Source organism: Neofelis nebulosa, chromosome 3 (genome assembly GCF_028018385.1).
Source record: "Neofelis nebulosa isolate mNeoNeb1 chromosome 3, mNeoNeb1.pri, whole genome shotgun sequence".
Classification (NCBI taxonomy): Eukaryota; Metazoa; Chordata; class Mammalia; order Carnivora; family Felidae; genus Neofelis; species Neofelis nebulosa.
In genome coordinates, this window is record NC_080784.1 from 42612658 (window position 1) to 42631483 (window position 18826).

At 36.1% G+C, this 18826-nt stretch overlaps 1 pseudogene; it reads right to left on the bottom strand.

Annotated features, from left to right (window-relative positions):
- Positions 1-6606: 6606 nt before the first annotated feature.
- Positions 6607-6948, bottom strand: LOC131506082 (large ribosomal subunit protein eL33-like; annotated as a pseudogene).
- Positions 6949-18826: the final 11878 nt, after the last annotated feature.

Consider the following 18826-nt stretch of genomic DNA (forward strand, 5'->3'; position numbering starts at 1 on the left):
TTCAGCTTTACTGGCCTCCTGCACTCCTTGGCATGTGGCCCTTTTCTCCATCTTCGAAGTACATGGCTCCAAAATCTGCTTCCATTGTCAAGGCATCACCTTCTTTTCTGTAGTTGTATCTCCCTCTGCGTCCCTTTTGTAAGGACACTTGTGATTAAATCATAAGGCCCACCTGGAGAACCCAACATAGTCTCTCCATTTTAAGATCCTTAAGGTCACATCCACATGCAGTCTCTTTTTCCACATGAGGTGACATATTCACAGGGTCTGAGGATTGGGATGTGGACATCTTGGGGGACCATTATTAGGTCTACTGTACTCCTCACACTTGGCATTATCTGACTTTTAATTTATTATTATTATTATTTACCAAAACAGTGGTTATAGAATTGTATCTAATTCTGGTTTAATCTCCCCCCATACTAATATTTTTTGCTCATTGCATGTCCTGCTATTTAAAATGCCTGTTTATGTCTTTTGCCCATTGATACATTGGCTATTTGTCCTTTTTCAAAGTGATTTGTACAAGTTTTTTATGTATTCTGGACAAATCCTTTGTGGATTTCATATGTGGCAGATGTGTTCCTTTGGTTTTAACATGTATTTTCACTCTTTACTTTCTTCACAATGTCTTTTGTAGACCAGCCTTTCCTTTTGTTTTTAATGCTGTAAATGTACCTATCTTTTGTGTATTTTTGTCTTAAGAAAATGTGTACCATCTCAAGGTCATATTTTGTTATACATGTATTTCAGGCCTTTTTTTTCCTCAATATTTTATCATGAAATATTCTAAGCATGCAAAAAAGTTAAAAGGATTTTACTGCAAAAACTTGTGCACTCACTGCCAACTTCTCACTGTAAGCACTTTCCTATACTTGCTTTAATATACTTCATTCCCCTATCCATCCATTTCAGTGTTAACTGGAGACATCATTACACTGCCCCCATGTACATTAACATGCATATTATTAACTTGAGTTCAATGTTGAATTATAGTTTTTTTTTAGCATAAAATTTAGATATAAGGAAGCATGCAATCTTAAGTGTCCATGTTGACAAATGCACAGTCCTGTATAATGCAAACCCTTGCAACATATGGAACATTCTCAGCACCTCAGAAAGTCTCTTTGTGCTCCTCCCTAGTTAATTCTTAACTCTATGTTCTCAATGGTAACAACTGTTTTGATTTTTTTCTCCATTGTAGATTAGCTTTGACTGTTCTAGAATTTTCTATAGATAGACTCATACAGTATGTACTCTTTTGTGCAAGGTTTCTTTCTGTTAGCATAACAGTTTTGAGATCTAACCATGCTGTTGCATATATCAGCAGTTTATTCCAGATTCTCCTATTAGTGGGTGCCTGAGCTATTTCTATAGTTTGACTATTAAAGAAAACACTGTTGGGGTGCCTGGGTGGCTCATTTGGTTAAGCATCAGACTTTGGCTAAGGTCATGATCTTGCGGTTCGTGGGTTCAAGGCCCACATCAGGCTCTGCCCTGGTAGTGTGGAGCCTGCTTGGAATTCTCTCTCTCTCTCTCTCTCTCTCTCTCTCTCTGACCTTTCCCCACTTGCTATCTTTCTCTCATAATATAAATAAACCTAAAAAAAATCTTAAAAAAAAAGAACAATGCTGTTGTGAACATTCTTATACAAATGTTTGCATAAACATATATTCATTTCTCATTGCTGGGTCGTAGGTAGATTTATGCTTAGTTTTATAAGAAACTTCCAGGCATTTTTTCAAAGTGTATTTTTTCAAAGTGGGTTTACCTTTTTACATCCCTCCAATGATATGAGAGTTCCAGTTGCTCCACATCCACTCTAACATTTAGTGTTATCAGTCGTATAAATTTTGGCTGTTTAATTTTAACATGTAGTGATATCTTGTGGTTTTAACGTGCTTTCCCTTGATGACTAATGATACTGAGCACTTTCTCATGTGCTTATTGCCATTCATATATGTGTTCACATACAGATAAAAAAGTCTGTTAACATCTTTTACTCATATTTTAGGTTGGGTTGTTGTCTTTAGTTGAGTTATTGTTTTTTCTACGTCCTGGTGCTATGGACTCAGTTGTGTCCCTTCAAAACTCATATTGAATCTATAAGCTCCACATGTGATGGTATTTGGAGATGAGGACTATGGAAGGTAATTCAGTTTAGATAAAGTCATGAAGGTGGGGACTTTGTAATGAGGTTAGTGCCTGTAGAGGAGACCCAGAAAGCTCTCTCTTTCTCTCTCTGTCTCCTCTGTCTCTGTCTCTGTATCCCCCATGTGAGGATGCAGTGACGAGGCCAGGAAGAGAGCCCTCACCAGGGAACTGAATCAGCCAAAACTGTGATCTTGGACTTCTCAGCCTCCAGAATCATGAATAATAAATTTCTATTGTTAAGCCACCCAGGCAATGGTATTTTGTTATGGCAGCCTGATCTGACTAATATGCCTGGGTACCAGTCCTTGGTCAGATATTTGTTTTGTGAATATTTTCTCCCAGTCTGTGATGACTTGCCTATTTATTTCTTTAACCTGATCTTTGATGAGTAGAAGTTTTAAATTCTGATAAAGTCAATGTAACAGTATTTTCTTTTGTGAGTAGTACTTTCAGTGTCCTAAGAAATCTTTGCCTCTTGTCTTGGAGATATTCTCTCTCTCTTTTCCAAAAGCTTTATGGTTTCAGCTTTTATATTTAGGTGTCTTGTCCATATTGAATTAATTTCTGGGTATAATGTGAGGTAGGAACTGAGGTTTAATTTTTTTTCCTCATATGAATATCCAGTTATCCCAGGACAATTTATTGAATAGACTTTCCTTTCCTTGTTGCTTTGGCATCTTTGTTGAAAATCAAATGGCTGTATAAGTGTGGTTCTACTTCTAGGAGCTTTATTCTTTTCCATTAATCTATTTGTCAATTCTTATGCCAGTACTTCTCTGTTTTGATTACAGTAACTTTATAATAAGTCTTCAAGTCAGGTTGTGTAAGCCCTTGTTCTTCTTTATTTTTTTAAGATGGATTTGGCTCTTCTAGGCCTCTACATTTCCATGTAAATTAAGAATTAGTTTGCTGACTTCTAAAAAAAAGTTTCCTGGAATTATGCTTAGAATTGCATTAAATATATAGATAAATTTAGGGAGAATTGCAAGGTGAAAGCATTCTATTTTCTTTTTTTTTTTTTTTTTTTTTTTTTAATGTTTTTTATTATTTATTTTTGGGACAGAGAGAGACAGAGCATGAATGGGCGGGAGAGGGGCAGAGAGAGAGGGAGACACAGAATCCGAAACAGGCTCCAGGCTCCGAGCCTGACAGCCCAGAGCCTGACGCGGGGCTCGAACTCACGGACCGCGAGATCGTGACCTGGCTGAAGTCGGACGCTTAACCGACTGCGCCACCCAGGCGCCCCAAGCATTCTATTTTCTAATGTTTAAGTGTGGCATATCCCTTATTTACTTAAGTCTTCTTTAATTTCCCTCAGCAACATGTAGTTTTCTTTTCTTTATTTTTTTAAATTTTAGAGAGAGAGAGTGTGAGTAGGGGGAGGGGGCAGAAGGAGAGAGAGAGAGCGAAAGAGAAAGAGAGAGAGAGAGAGGAAGAGAGAGAGAGAGAGAGAGAGAATGTTAAGCAGGATTCATGCTCAGTGTGGAGCCCAATGCGGGGCTCGATCCCATGGCCCTGAGATGATGACCTGAGCTGAAGTCAAGACTCAGATGCTCAACTGACTGACTCACCCAGGTGTCCCAATGTGTAGTTTTCAATGAAGAGGTCTTGCCCATCTTTTGTTAAATTTATTCCCAAGTATTTTATATTTCTTGGTGTGATTATAAATGAAATTTAAAATTAAGAGATTTTCCTATTGATTGATGCTACTATATAAAAATACCATTGTTAGTCAACAGTATATTAAAATGTATCTGGAGTATGTAAGTCTGGGTCCAATCAGGAGAAAGCAACCACACAGTAATTTGAACAGGGACAGTTTAAGATAAAGAATTATTAACTATAACAAGGGATTATAACAATGAGGGATTGACTAGTAAGAAATAAAAAGAATTCTAAAGAATATAGGAATGAAAGTTAAAAGCAGCAATCACTAATCTTAGCCCTGACACAGAGCACCTAAAGAAGAGACTCTCTCCCTCCCCAGGGCAGAGATCCAGAACTTGCAGGTTAGGACATAGTTGCAGCTCACTGGATGGCAGAGAATTTGCTGAGAGCAGTGCTGGAAGACTTGCTGGAAATCCACTCTTTAGGGTACCAGGAGAGCTATTCAGTAGGAGGTATCTCATTGGCTACTCACTACAAAACTGCCAAGGGTTCTAGAGAAGCTGTGAGCCCCTCACTAGAGGCATTTTGCTGCAAAACTGTCAGAAGAGGAGTCACAGTGAGGTTGCAGAGGAAGCTGCTGGCTGCTGAGGGCTGCTTGGCCTCTGCAAGAGAAGCTTTGTGTTTTAGCAGCCTGACGCTAAGGAAGCTGTACTCCTGATGAGAACGTGCCCAAGGAGCACACTGGAACCAGAAAACAAAACTCTTCTTCTTCTGTAATGTCTCTCCAGCGCTCTCTATTGACAAAACTTCAGTACCAACCGTCATGGGGAAAAAAATACTTAAAAGGCCCAGATCTATTTTCACAGAGCAGGCTAAAAGGAAGAATTTGGAGATTAGAGGCAATAAACTGATAACAGGCATGCTATGACATTATTAAATTCACTTATTCTAGTAATTTTATTTTGTAGGTTCCTTAGGATTTTCTACATAAACAATCATGTAATCCATACATAGGGACAATTTTACCTTTTCCTTTCCTTTTTAAGTATACAACATAACATTGTTGATCTGTATAGCAGATCCCTAGACCTAATTCATCTTGAATAACTAAAATTTTATATTTATTAAACAAAAATTTCCCATTTCCTCATACCCCCAGCCCCTGGTAACCACTGTTCTTTCCTCTGTTTCTATGATTTGACTATTTTAGGTACCATATGCAAGTGGAATCATGAAGTATTTGTCTTGTGATTGGCTAATTTCACTTTGCATAGTGTCATCTGGGTTCATCTGTGTTGTCACAAATGCCAGAATTTTCTTATTTCTTTAAGGTAAATAATATTTTATTGTATGTATATACCACATTCTCTTTATCCACTCATCTGTTGATGGACATTTGGGTTGTTTTGGTATTTTGGCTGTTATGAATAGGGTTGCCATTAACATAAGAGATTCTGATTTCAATTCTTTTGGGTCTATACCCAGAAATGAGTTTGTTGGAACTTATGGTAGCTCTTTTTTTAATTTTATTGAGGCACCTCAGTACTATTTTCCATGGTGGCTGCACCATTTTCCATTCTCACCAACAGTGTAGAAAGGTTCCAATTTCTCCACATCTTCACCAACATTTATTTATGTGTTTTTAATGGTGGCCATCCTAACTAGTGTGAGGTGATATCTAACCGTTGTTTTGATTTGTGTTTCCCAGATGATTAGCGATGTTAATTTAAACATCTTTTCATATACCTGTTGGCCATTTGTATGTCATATTTGGAGAAATACCTATTCAAATATTTTGCATATTTTTAAGTCTTTTTAAAATGTTTTGCTATTGAGTTGTAGGTGTTTCTTATATATTTTGGATTTTAGCTATCAGATATAGGGTTGAAAATATTTTCTCTCAGTCCATAAATTGCCTTTTTCATCTGTTTATTGTTTCCTTTGCCATGCAGAAGCTTTTTAGTTTGATGTAGTCCCACTTGTCTATTTTTGCTTTTGTTGTTTGTACTTTTGGTATCTATCCAAGTGTCAAAATTTCCCCCTGTTTTCTTCTAGGAATTTTATAGTGTCAAGTTTTACATTTAAGTCTTTAATCCATTTTGAGCTTGTTTTTATGTATCGTGTAAGATAGAGGTCCAATTTTATTTTCTTTTTATATAGATATCCAGTTTTCCCAATGCTCTTTGTTGAATGGACTATATTTTACCCATGTGTATTCTTGGCACCCTTTTGAAGACCAGTTGACTGTACATGTGTGGGTTTATCTGGGCTCTCTGTTCTGCTGCATTTGTCTACATGTCTGTCTTTATGCCAGTACCAGAGTGTTCTAATTACTTTATCTTTGTAATATATTTTGAGATTAGAAAGTGTGATGCCTCCAGCTTTGTTCTTTTTTTCTCAAGATCACTTTGGCTATTCTGTATCTTTTGTGTTTCCATATGAACTTTAGGATTATTTTTCTTTATTTCTGTAAAAAAATCTCATTAGAGTTTTGATAGGGATAGTATTGGATCTGTAGATTGCCTTCAATATTAAGTCTTCTAATCCACAAACATGGATGTCTTTCCATTTATTTGTCTTCTTTAAATTTCTTCCATTGATATATTATAGTTTTCAGTGTACACGTCTTTCACTTGGTTAAATTTATTCCTAAATATTTTTTATGCTATAGTAGAGGGATTATTTCTTTGATTTCCCTTTTGGATGGTTCACATTAGTGTATAGAAATGATTTTTCTATACTGAAAAAAAAGTGATAGAAACGGATTTTTTAAAACAAAAACACAAGAAAATAAATCTACACCCTTGTTTATTTATTTATTTGTTTATTTCCTTTTCAGCTAATTTAAATCCTTGAGGGGTACAGCATCACACAGGTTCTGTGGCCAATGGCTTTAGTAGGAAAGTTTATTTGTAATTTGGCACAAACTATGCCACTGTTTCCATGAGCATGAGTTCCTTTTCCCCAGATGACTCTGGTTTTGTTCAGCTTGCCACCAGGAGTCACCATGTTTTTCTTTGCTTTGTACACATAAGCACATCTCTTGCCTAGATAGAATTCAGTTTCATCTCAAGCACAAACACTGTCAATTTTAAGAAGAGCTGTGTGCTCCCTCTGGTTCCACAGACACTGCATATAGTCAGCAAAAATGGCTTTGGACCACAGCCTTCTAGACATATTTGTCATCATAGGAGTCCTGTTCCCAGCAGGCTTCCACAGGTTCCAAGATGGTGGAAAGAGTGATAGAAACTGATTTTTGAATGTTGATTTTGTATTCCACAACTGTACTGAATTTGTTAATTACTTCTAATATGTGTGTGTGTGTGTGTGTGTGTGTGTGTGTGTGAAGTCTTTAGGATTTTTTACATGTGAGATCATGTCATCTGGAAATATAATTTTGTTACTTCCTTTTCAATTTAGATGCATTTTATTTCTTTTTCTTGCCTAATTGCTGTAGCTAGGACTTCCAGTATTACATTGAATAGAAGTGGCAAGAGTCAGGAGTGGGCATTCTTATCTTGTTTTTGGTCTTTATTTTTATTAAAAAAATTCTTTTTAATGTTTATTTATGTTTTGAGAAGAGAGAGAGAGAGAGAGAGAGAGAGAGAGAGACAGAAAGAGGGAATGAGCAGGGGAGGGGCAGAGAGAGAAGCAGACACAGAATCCGAAGCAGGCTCCGGGCTCTGAGCTGTCAGCATAAAGCCTGACACGGTGCTCAAACTCAGAGACTGCAAGATCATGACCTAAGCCAAAGTCAGATGCTTAACTGACTGAGCCACCCAGGCACCCTTTGTTCTTGGTCTTTAAAGGCAAATCTTTCAGTTTTTCACCTTTGAGTATGATGTAAGCTGTGGGATTTTTATATATGGCCTTTATTATATTGAGATACATTCCTTCCATACCTAGTTGAGAGTTTTTCATGAATAGGTGTTGTCAAATACTTTTTCAACATCTATTGAGGTGAAAACTTTTTCCTTCATTCACATTAATGTGATGTATCACACTGAGTTTTTAATTTAAATTTTAGTTAGTTAACATACAGTGCAATATTGGTTTCAGGAGTAGAATTCAGTGATTCATTACTTACATTCAACACCCAGTGCTCATTACAAGGACCCTCCTTAGTACCCATCACCCATCTAGACCATCCCCCCTCCCTCCCTCAACCCATAGTTTGTTCTCTATCATTAAGAGTCTCTTATGATTGTTTCCCTCTCTTCTCTCCCTCTCTTCTCTCCCTCTCACCCTCCCCACATGTTCATCTGTTTTGTTTCTTAAATTACACATACTAGTGAAATCATGGTATTTGTCTTTCTCTGATTACTTATTTTGCTTAGCATAATACATTCTAGCTCCATCCACATTATTGCAAATGGCAAGATTTTGTTCTTTTTGATGACTGGGTAATATTCCATTATATATACATATACCACATCTTCTTTATCCATTCATCAGTCAGTGAACATTTGGGCTCTCTCCATAGTTTGGCTATTTTTGATAATGCTGCTATAAACATTGGGGTGCATGTACCCCTTCAAATCTGTATTTTTGTATCCTTTGGGTAAATACCTAATAGTGCAATTGCTGGATCACAGGGTAGTTCTATTTTTAGTTTCTTGAGGAACTTCCATACTGTTTTCCAGAGTGGCTGCACCAGTTTGCATTCCCACCAACACTGCAAGAGGATTCCCTTTCTCTTCATCCTTGTCAAAACCTGTTGTTAATTTTAGCCATCCTGACAGGTGTGAGGTGGTATCTCATTGTGGTTTTGACTTGTATTTCCATGATGATGAATGAAAATGTGTCTGTTAGCCATCTGGATGTCTTCTTTGGAAAAGTGTTGATTCATGGCTTTTGCCCATGTCTTCATGGGTTATTTGTTTTTTGAATGTTGGGTTTGATAAGTTCTTTATAGATTTTGGATAATAACACTTTATCTCATATGTCATTTGCAAATATCTTTTCCTATTATGTAGGCTGCCTTTTAGTTTTGTTGATTGTTTCCTTTGTTGTGCAGCAGCTTTTTATCTTGATGAAATCCCAGTCGTTCATCACTGCTTTTGTTTTCCATGCCTTCAGCAACATGTCTAGTAGGAAGTTGCTCCAGCCAGAGTCAAAGAGGTTGATGCCTGTGTTCTCCTTAGGATTTTGATGGTTTCCTGGCTCATATTTTAGGTCTCTCATTCATTTTGAATGTGCTTTTGTGTTGGTGTAAGAAAGTTGTCCAGTTTCATTCTTTTGCGTGTCCCCATCCCCTTTTCCCAAAACCATTTGTTGAAAAAACCATCTTTTTTCCATGGGATATTCTTTCCTGTTTTGTCAAAGATGAGTTGACCATATAGTTGTGGGTCCATTTCTGGCTTTTCTATTCTGTTCCATTAATCTATGTGTCTGTTTTTGTGCCAGTACCATACTGTCTTGATGACTACAGCTTTGTAATATAGCTTGGAATCCAGAATCGTGATGCCTCTAATTTGTTTTTCTTTTTCATGGTTGCTTTGGCTATTTGGGGTATTTTGTGGTTCCATACAAATCTTAGCATTATTTGTTCTAGCTCTGCAAAAAATGCTGGTTGTATTTTCATAAGGATTGCATTAAATGTATAGATTGCTTTGGGTGTATGGACATTTTAACAATGTTTGTTCTTCAAATCAATGAGCATGGGATGCTTTTCCGTTTCTTTGTGTCCTCTTCAATTTCTTTCATAAGCTTCTATAGTTTTCAGAGTATAGACCTTTTACCTCTTTAGCTTAAAAATTTTTTTTTAAAGTTTATTTATTTACTTTGAAAGAGAGAGAAAGAGAGCATGAGTGGGGTAGGGGCAGAAAGACAGGGAGAGAGAATTCTAAACAGGCTCTACACTGTCAGTGCAGAGCTCAACACAGGCTTAAACTCACAAACTGTGAGATCATGACCTGAACCAAGATCAAGAGTCGGCCTCTTAACCAACTATGCCACCCAGGCACTCCTACCTCTTTAGTTAGGTTTATCCCTAGGTATCTTATTGTTTTTGGTGCAATTGCAAATGGGATAGATTCCTTGATTTCTTTTTCTGCTGCTTCATTATTGGTGTATAAAAATGCAACAGATTTCTGTATGTTCATTTTATATCCTGTGACTTTGCTGAATTCGTGTATTAGTTCTAGCAATTTTTTTGGTGGAGTCTTTCAGGTTCTCTACCTAGAGTATCATGTTGTCTGCATATTGTGAAAGTTTGACTTCTTCCTTGCTGATTTGGATATTTTTTATTTCCTTTTGTTGTCTGATTGCTGAGGCTAATACTTCCAATATTATGTTAAATAGTAATGGTGAGAATGGACATTCTTGTCTTGTTCCTGACTGTAGGAGAGAGGCTCTCAGTTTTTCCTCATTGAGGATATATTAGATGTGGGTCTTTCACATATGGTATTTATTATGTTCAGGTATGTTTCATCTATCCTTACTCTGTTGAGTGTTTTTTATCAAGATTGGATGCTGTATTTTGTCAAATGCTTTTTCTGCATCTATTGACAGGATCATATGGTTCTCATCCTTTTTTTTTCTTTTCTTTTTTTATTAATGTGGTGTATCACATTGATTGATTTGTGAATATTGAACCAGCCTTGCAACCCAGGAATAAATCCCACTTGATCATGGTGAATAATTCTTTTTATATACTGTTGAATTAGATTTGGTAATATCTTGGTGAGAATTTTCGCTTCCATATTCATCAGGAAAATTGATCTATAGTTCTCCTTTTTAGTGGGATCTTTGTCTGGTTTTGAAATCAAGGTAATGCTGGCTTCATAGAATGAGTTTGGAAGTTTTCCTTCCATTTCTATTTTTTGGAACAGTTTGAGAAGAATAGGTATTACTTCTTTAAATGTCTGGTAGAAGTCCCCTGGGAAGCCATCTGGCCCAGGACTCCTGTTTGTTGGGAGATTTTTGATTACTGATTCAATTTCTTTGCTGGTTTTGACCTGTTCAAATTTTCTATTTCTTTCTGTTTCAGTTTTGGTAGTTTGTGAGGAATTTGTCCATTTCTTCCAGATTGCCTTGTTTGTTGGTATATAATTTTTCATAGTATTCTCTTATAATTGTATTTTGATGGTGTTGGTTGTGATCTCTCTTCTTTCATTCATGATTTTGTCTTTTTGGGTCATTTCTTTTTTATTTTTGATAAGTCTGGCTAGGGGCTTATCAATTTTGTTAATTCTTTCAAAGAACCAGCTCTTAGTTTCATTGATCTGTTTTACTGTTTTGTTGTTGTTGTTTTTTTTTTGTTTCTATATCATTTATTTCTGCTCTAATCTTTATTATTTCCCTTCTTCTGCTGGCTCTAGGCTTTATTTGCTGTTCATTTTCTAGCTACTTTAGGTGTAAGGGTAGGTTGTGTCTTTGGGACCTTTCTTGCTTCTTAAGATAGGCCTTAATTGCTATATACTTTCCTCTTAGGACTGCCTTTTCTGCATCCCAAAGGGTTTGGACTGTTGTGTTTTTATTTTCATTTGCTTCCATGTATTTTTTATTTCTTCTTTAATTTCTGGTTAACTCATTCATACTTTACTAGGATATTCTTTAACTTCCATGTATTTGAGGTCTTTCTAAATTTTTTCTTGTGGTTGACTTCAAGTTTCAGTGTTGTGAATTGAAAATATGCATGGTACAATCTTGACTTTTTTATACTTGTGTAGGGTTGATTTGTGACCCACTTTGTGATCTATTCTGGAGAATGTTTCATATGCACTCAAAAAAGAATGTGTATTCTGCTGCTTTAGGATGAAATGTTCTGAATATATCTGTTAAGTCCATCTGGTCCACTGTGTCATCCAATCCAAATCCATTTTTTCGTTGATGATATTCTGTTTAGGTGATCTGTCCATTGCTGTAAGTGGGTGTTAAAGTCTTCTACTATTATTGTATTATCAATGAGTTTCTTTATGTTTGTGATTAATTGATTTATATATTTGGGTTATTTCAACTTGGGGGCATAAATATTTACAATTGTTAGCTCTTTTTGATAGCTAAACCCCTTATAATGATATAATGCTCTTCTTCATCTCTTGTTATAGTCTGTGTTTTAAAATCTAGTTTGTCTGATATAAGTAGGGCTACTTCTGCTTTCTTTTGACCTCCATTAGTATGATAGATGGTTTCCCATTCCCTCACTTTATTAGCACCATGCTCTAACCAACTGAGCTCACTGGCCACCTGCTCCATTCTCTCACTTTAATCTGCAGGTGTATTTAGGTCTAAAATCAGTCTCTTGTTGGCAGCATATAGATGGGTCTTGGTTTTTTTTTATCTTTTGATTGAAGCATTTAGTCCATTTACATTCAGAGTGATTATTGAAAGATATGAATTTAGTGCCATTGTCTTGCCTGTAGAGTTAGTGTTTCTGTTGATGCTCTTTGGTCCTTTCTAGTCTTTGTTGCTTTTGGTCTTTTTTTTTTTTTTCCTTCACTCAGAGAATTCCCCTTAAAACTTCTTGCAGGTTGGCTTATTGGTCACAAACTCCTTTAATTTTTGTTTGTCTGGGAAACTATCTCTGTTTCTATTTTGAATGACAGCCTTGCTAGATAGAGTATTCTTGGCTGCATATTTTTCCATTCAGCACGTTGAATATATCTTGCCACTCCTTTCTGGCTTGCCAAGTTTCTGCAGACAGATCTGCTACAAACCTGATCTGTCTTCCCTTGTAGGTTAAGGACATTCCCCCCAACCCCCCTGCTGCTTTCATAATTCTTTCCTTGTCTGTGTATTTTGTGAATTTGACTATGATATGTCTTGGTGATGGCTGGCTTTTGCTGAATTTCACAATATTCTCTGTGCTTCTTGGATTTTGATATCTGTGTCCTTACCCAGATTAGGGAAATTTTCAGCTACAATTTGCTCACATAAGCCTTCTGCCCCCTCTTCTCTCTCTTCATCTTATGAGACTCCTATGATACAAATGTTATTATATTTTAATAAATTGCTGAGTTCCTTAAATCTGCCTTTGTGATACCTGACCTTTGTTTCCCTCTTCTTTTCAGCTTTATTATTTTCCATAATTTATCTTCTGTATTGCTGATTCATTCCTCTGCCTCATCTGTCCTCATTTTTATGGCCTCCATTTGAGTTTGCATCTTGGCTACAGCATTTTTAATTTTCACCTGATTAGATTTTTGGTTCTTTTCTCTCTGCAGAAATGGATCCTGTGGTGTTTTTTTCAAGCTCAGCCAGTAGCCTTATAATCATTGTTTTAAATTCTAGTTCAGACATCTTACTTATATCTGTGTTGACTAAATCCCTGGCCATCATTTCTTCCTGTTCTTTCTTTTGAGGTGAATTCTTCTGCCTTGTCATTTTGGAGGAAGAAAAAAAACAATAAGAATAATAGAATGAAATAAAAATTTAAAAAATTTAAAAAATCAAATAAAGGAAGCTAGATCCTAGGTGTATTTTAGTCTGCTTGTTAAGAGAAGCTAGATATAAAGAAGAGAAAAGAGAAAAGAAAAGAGAAAAAATTAAAAATTAAAAAATAAAAAAAATTTTTAAATGGGAAATATTGCTCCCTCTGTATCAAGAAACAAAAGAAAAGAAAAACAACAACAACAAAAACAAAACTAGAAGCAACAAAAATAAAAACAAATGAACAAGCAAACAAAAAACCCAAATGAAGCTAGATCCAGTTTTCCCTAGAGGTGAAACTTTGTAGCAGTCACTAAGCTCATGGAAGGGATTTGTTCTGGTCTTCTGGGGGAGGAGCCTGCGGCTCTGATTCTCAGGCTTACTCACTCTAGTGGAGATGTACCCGGAGGGCACAGTGGGGCAGAGCTTGGTGTAACGGCTTCATTCTCCAGTTGGTGGCTCACTGGGGTCCATCAGTGTTGGTGGGCTAATGGTGAGAATGACTTCGCCCCACTCACTACTCCAGAGTGGGAAATTTGTGCCCTCACAAATGAGCAATCAGTCACCCCTCTTGTGTTCCCTGCTTCCAACAGCTCTCTGCATTTCCCATGTCTGTGTCTGAGCTGTCTCCCTACTAGGTGGCACCTTTCTCCAGAGTTTTATCTCAGATGTGGCTGTGTTTCTAAACTCCACAGTTCAGAGACCCCCACAGTTTGGACCCTCCGTGATCTTCTGGGGGAGGGTCTTGCCACACTGTGACCAGGGCTGGCTTGTCCCAGGAAGTGGTTGTGCAACCATGCAGAGGCAACAGCTCAGAATTTATGGTAAATCACAACACACAGCCAGTGTCAGGGTTTGCTGCCCTCAACCAGTGTCTTTTGTTCCTATATGGGTGAACGTGGTTGCTTGATGGTGCCCTCTGTGTCTTTTGCCTGCGGAGAAGCCATATCACCTCTACCAAATGCACTCTGAGTAGGGGAACCACTTCTCCCTGTGCAACCTAGGGGATCCTCACACTGTGTTGCCCCCTACCGGAGCTCCATCTTTATTCCTTACAGGAGCACCACCAGGGCCTGACCTCTGAAACTTCAGACTCTGTGCCCCACTGTTTATAAAAACTGGCAGTATTGAAACCCTCTCCTTTTCCCCCTGTTAATGGTTTTGGGGAACTGCTCTCTTTCCCCTTCTGTCTTTCTTCTCTCCATGAAAATGGTTCCCTCCCCTCTGTTCATCTCCCCCAATTCACCTCTGCACCGCACCACATACCTGCTGTGTTCTCTCCCTCAAATTATGCAGATTGTTCTGTTAATCCTCAGATTGATTTCCTAGATATTCAAAATGGTTTCTTGTTGATCTAGCTGTGTTTGAGGGTCAAGACAAACCCAGGGTCCCTTTACTACTCTGTCATCTTAACTCCTCCTCTCCCTTAATTGATTTTTATGTGTTCAACCATTTTTGCTTTTCAGAGATAAAGTCAACTTGGTCATGGGATATGATCCTTTTAATGTGTGGTTAAGTTTAGTTTGCTAGTATTTTGTTGAGGGGTTTTTATATCTATGTTTATTAGAGATATTGGACTATAGGTGTGTATGTGTGTGTGTATGCATGTGCGTGTGTGTGTGTGTGTGTGTGTGTGTGAGAGAGATATGTCTTTGGCTTTGGTAACAAGGTACTAAAGCCTTCAAAAATTAATTTGGAAGTGTTTTTTCTTCAACATTTGGAACAGTTTAAGAAATATTGGCATTAATTCTTCTTTAAATGTTTGATAGAATTTACCAGTGAAGCCATCTGGTCCTGAGGTTTTCTTTGTTGGGAAATTTTGCATTACTAATTCAATCTCCTTACTGGTTATCGGTCTATTCAGATTTTCTATTTCTTCATGATTCAGTTCTTGTAGATCATGTGGTTCTAGGAATTTATCCATTTCTTCTAGGTTACCCAATTTGTTGTTCATAGTAATGTCTTATGATTCTTTTATTCCTGTGGCATCAGTTTTAATATTCCTCTTTCATTTCTGATTTTGAGTCTTTACTCCTTTTTCTTAGTCTACCTAACTGTGAATTTTGTTTATCTTTCTAAAAGACCATCTGTCAATTTCATTGATTTTTTTAAATTGTTTTTCTAGTCTTTTTTTGCTCGTATCTTTATTCCCTTCCTTCTGCTGACTTTGGACTTAGTGTGTCCCCTTTTTTTCTAGTTCCTTGAGGATAAGTTTAGGCTATTTATTTAAAATATTTCTTAATGTAATCTTTCTTTTTTTAATGTAAGCATTTATTGCAATAAAATTCTCTTTTAGTACTGCTTTTGTTGCATTCTATAGGTTTTGGTATATTGTATTTTCATTTTGTTTGTTTCAAGGTATTTCTTAATTTCCCTTTTAACTCCTCCTTTGACCTAATGATTGTTCAGGATTGTATTATTATTTAATTTCCACACTTTTGTGAATTTTCCAGTTTTCTTTCTGTTATTGACTTCCTTCCACTGTATTCAGAAAAGATACTGGGTGTGATTTCAAAATTCTTAAATTTGTTGAGACTTTTTGTGTGTCCTAACATGATATCTCATGAAGAATGTTTCATGTTTATTTGAGAAAAATGTGTATTCTGGTTTTTTGTGTTTTTTTGTTTTGTTTGTTTTTTTGGAGGGGGTGGAATGTTCTGTATAGGTCTGTTAGGAGCATTCAGTCTGTAGTGTTGTTTGAGTCCTTTGTTTCCTTATTGACATTCTGTCTGGATGGTCTATCCATTGTTGAAAATGTAGTTGAAGTCTTCTACTATTATTGTGTTGCTATCTATTTCTCTCTTCAGATCTGTCAATATGTGCTTTATATGTTGAGGGGCTCTAGTGTTGAGTGCATATATGTTTATAATTGTTATATTTTTGTTATGAATTAGCTTTTTAATTATATATCAACCTTTTTTGTCTCTTGTAACAGTTTTTGATTAAATTTTATTTTTTTTCTGATGTAAGTACAGCCATCTGTACTCTCTTTTGGTTACCATTTGCATGGATTATCTTTTGCATGGAATATTCACATTCAGTCTACATATGTCTTTAATTCTGAAGTGAATCTCTTGTAGGCAGCATATAGTTGGATCTTGTTTTTATTTTATCTATTTAGCCACTCTATTTCTTTTGATTGGAGAGTTTAATCTATATATTTTTATTTTATTAAATGTTTATTTATTGTTGAGAGAGAGAGAGAAAAAGAGAGAGAGAGAAAGAGAGGCAGAGAGAGAGGGAGAAAAAGATGATTTGAAGTGAGCTTTGCACTGACAGCAGAGAGTCCAGCATGGGGTTTGAATTCATGAACCGTGAAATCATGACCTGAGTTGAAGTCGGATGTTTAACCTGCTGAGCCACCCAGGCGCCCCGATCTATTTATTTTTAAACCAATTATTGATAGGTAAGAACTTACTATTACCATTTTGTTAATTTTTATTCTGTTTGATTTGGGTTCTTTTGTCCCTTTTTTCCTACTTTACCATTTTCCTTTGTTATGGTGACTATAGTGATATGCTTTGATTCCTTTCTTTTTTTCTTTTATGTATCTACTATAGATATTTTCTTTGTGGTTATCACAAGGCTTACATAAAATATTTTATAGTTAAAACTGTGTATTTGAGCTAATAACAACTTAACTTCAATTGCATACAGAAACTCTACACTTTTACCTCTCTCCTCCAATTTATGTTTTATGGGTATTACAATTTACATATTTGTATATTGTGTATTTGTTAATACATTCTGTATTTATAGTTATTTTAGTACTATTTTCTTTTAACTTTTGTGCAAGAGTTAAAAGTGATTTACACAACCCCACTACAGTATTACATTATTCTGTATTTGTCTGCATATTTACTTTTGTTAATGAATTTTATACTTTTGCATGCCTTCAATGTTTATGTGTAATATATATATATATATATATATATATATATATATAGTTTCAACTTAAACAACTTCATTATTTATGTTTATGTGTTATATATATATATATATATATATATATATATATAGTTTCAACTTGAACAACTTCATTAACTCCATTTAGCATTTCTCATAAAGCAGAGTAGTAATGAACCCCCTCAGATTTTATTGGTCTGGGAAAGTGTTTATTTCTTCTTCATTTCTAAAGGATGGTTTTGTTAGATACAGTTTTCTTGGTTATCAGTTTTTATCTTTCAGTACTTTTAATATATCAGCCCATTCTTTTCTTGCCTGAATTTTTCTCCTGAATAATTTACTGATTATCTTCTGGGGGCTCCCTTGTATATGAGGAGTTGCATTTCTCTTACTGGTTTCAAAATCTTCTCTGTGTCCTTGACTTTTAACAATTTGATGTTAAAGTCTTTTAATGTAATCTTTGGATTCACCCTTTTTGGTTCTTTTAAGCTTTATGAATCTGGATGTCTATCTCCTTCCCAAGATTTGGTAAGTTTTCAGCCATTGTTCCTTTAAGCCTTATGCTTCTTTCTTTATCTCTCTCTTTTCCTTTTGGGATTCTCATAACGTGTATCACAGTTTTATTGATAGTATTTCATAATTCTCTTAAGCTTTGTTTTTCAGTTTTTTAAAAATCCTTTTTTCTTTTTTTCTTCTGAATACATAATCTCAAATGATTTGTCTTCAAGTTCTCTGATTCTTTCTTCTGCTTGATCAATTCTGATGTTCAACTTCTTAGTGAATTTTTAAATTCAGTTATTATATTCATCAGCTTTATGATTTCTGTTTGGTACTTTTCAGTATTTTTAAGTCTCTGTTGATATTCTCATTTTGTTAATGTATTGTTTTTCCAATTTTGTTTACTTGTCTATCTTTGTTCTCTGGTAAGTCATTGAACTTCTTTAAGATTTTTTTTCAGGCAATGCATAGGTCTCCATTTCTTTAGAGTCAGTTACTTTCTGGGGGTTTATTTTGTTCTTTGATTATGTTGTGTTTCCTGATGCTTCATGTTTTCATAGTCTTGCATTGGTGTCTGCATATTTGAAGAAACAGCCAACTTTCCCCGTTTTTATAGACTGGTTTGACTGAGAAGACCAGTCTTCTCTGTCATCCTGGCTAGAGATTCTTGGCCTTTGTTTTTAGCTGCCCTAGGTGTCCAATCTTTCTTTTTCTTTCAAGAACCCATAATCTCTCGGTCTCTCTGGTGTCTGAGTATGTCACTTCCTTCAGAGCTCTGTGTGAGGTGAGGCAGAAACCAGCCCTTTGGGAAGTATGGGATGTTGGATTCAAACTCAAATCATCTCTCTTCTCTAGAGAAAAATCCTCTTTCGTGTGCATTTTCTGAACCTCATAGATCTGATATGGCTGCAGGAAGATGCCTTTTGTTCTAGCTGACCCAGGGGTCTGAACTCTGCCAGTTCTTTCAGCAATCTCTTGTGTGAAGTGAGACAGAAACCAGCTCTTGGAGAGTGCCCTGAAAGTCAGCAGTAATCTGGAAGCCTGGGGAAATTGGATGTTCACCCCAATCTCTCACCCTTTTCCCAGGAAAGAGTAAGATCTCTCTTGGCACTGAGCTGTGCTTATTTAGGAGAAGAGCTGACCTGGGTAGAGTGAAATTTCTCTTGCCTATTAAAGTGTGTCTACTTTCATGTTTTACACATATACATACTTCAATTTCTTAACTGGATTCTGGACTTCTTATAAAGGTATTTTGTTTCTTATGCAGTTGTTAAATCAGTGTTTCTGG